Raw genomic sequence first — 1,892 nt, 5'->3', positions numbered from 1 at the left:
ACTTGACAGTACTTATCACTATCTAAAATTATCTTGTAAAGTTCTTTACTTATTATATATGTGAATAAAATTCATTCATTCATTCATCCATTCATTCATTCCTGCTATGCCTATCAGAAGCATTCACCCAAATAAGAACTGTGATCCTTTCTTATTTTACTTGAAAGCATTCATTTCCACATGCCTGGTACTACTGGGTAAAAAGTACCCAGGTGCATTTTTTTTTAAAGTCTATTTTGATTCTTTTGTAATTCCTCAGTGTGATGATTGGGCTTCCACACTCAAACCTGAGTGAACCTTTTTATAACAACAGCACATTACCAGTCTGATGCTTAAAAATGAGGTCAATTTCAATTGTCCTATTCATTTTAAATGATTCCAAATCTCCTTCCCCAAACCTTTTTATCTCAACACATTACCTGTCTGATGTTTAAATTTGGATTTCCACTGTCCTATTAATTTTACAAGTCTTCAAATTATGCTCCTAAAGAACTGAAAAATTTGACTGCTGGCCTGCCGCATTATCATGAGATTTCTATTTGATATAATATCAACTTATCAATGTACAGGAATGTTGTTGATTTTGAGATTGCACTGCCTGTCACTAAAATAGTACACTTTTCAATAAGGATCAGGTCAATATAAAAAATATTTACTTTTAATGATTAAATTGGGATCTCTAATATCTTGCCTTTGGGATACTTAGCAAATAGTCACTTACATAATATACTATCTAAATGCACCAATTTCAACATTTTTAATTCCTTTATTTTCTTTTTTAGAATTTCAAAGCTTTCAGACACTGCTACCAAAAAAAATCACAATAGATTTTTTTACCTGGTTGTTGCACCTTATAAGTGATCTCATAGTAAATCATTAATCACTGGGATGTACATGTTATAAGGACAGAGATCTTTATCCAGTTTGTTCATTGTATCCCCCAGCACCTATTCCTGGCATACTATCAGCTTAAAATAATATGTGTTGTTAAACACCTGCAAGCACCTGTTTTATCTTATGGAGATCAGCATATTACTTCTAAATTTAGAGCATACTGCTGATATGTGTAATCTCTTCTTGCTATTGCTTGATACCATGAAAATATTAAGCATGATCTGAATAGCAATTCTACCTCACAAGTTCTTGACTTTCATGTTATGCAGTGATGTACGGCAAATGGGTGGCAAGAGATCAACATAGATTTTTGCATAAGGTCTGATTAACAGATTCTTTTACATCGTGCTGAGGAGGCAAGACTCATTATGGAGTCTGGATACATGGACTACTCTAGGGCTAGGGAGAAAGCCACCGATAGAAGACCATCTGTCTGTGCATGGGAGTATCAAATTTTATACTTTTGCCAAGGTGAATGTTAAATAGCGCTACAGGGCTGATAATGAACGTTGCCATAATAAAGTCATCAGAAGCAACAATTGTGACTCCTAGAAAAGCGGCTCAGTTTTGGTGTGCTGCACGTAATTTGTACTAATGAAAATTAAATTAGTCAATTTCATGAACAATCATTCATGAATAATCAAGATTATTCCTGAAACATTACCCTTGCCCTCACATTTCTAAGAAAAAAGCAGCAGAGATACAACTAGTTTGCTGGGAACTACATATAACACAGTGAACACAAGTAGGAATGTGTGTCATCTGAATGCCACCTATCGTGTCAAAGTAGGCTGACACTGCAGATGAGAAGCAAGCAGCTCTCTACCACCTAATAAATCCTAAACACAAATCACTGTTCCAACTTCAACCAAGTAGCCTCTGGCATTTATAATCTGTTTCTTTTTTATTTTTATTTATTTATTTTTTTTGAGACAGAGTTTCGCTCTTGTTACCCAGGCTGGAGTGCAATGGCGCGATCTCGGCTCACCGCAACCTCC

At 35.1% G+C, this 1,892-nt stretch overlaps 1 pseudogene; it reads left to right on the top strand.

Moving 5' to 3' along the window:
- The first annotated feature begins 239 nt into the window (after positions 1–239).
- Positions 240–331, top strand: LOC119469144 (annotated as a pseudogene).
- The last annotated feature ends 1,561 nt before the right edge of the window (positions 332–1,892 follow it).

This window comes from Cebus imitator, unplaced genomic scaffold (genome assembly GCF_001604975.1).
Source record: "Cebus imitator isolate Cc_AM_T3 unplaced genomic scaffold, Cebus_imitator-1.0 Scaffold579, whole genome shotgun sequence".
NCBI classification, from domain to species: Eukaryota; Metazoa; Chordata; class Mammalia; order Primates; family Cebidae; genus Cebus; species Cebus imitator.
This window is presented reverse-complemented; position numbering and strand designations above follow the sequence as displayed.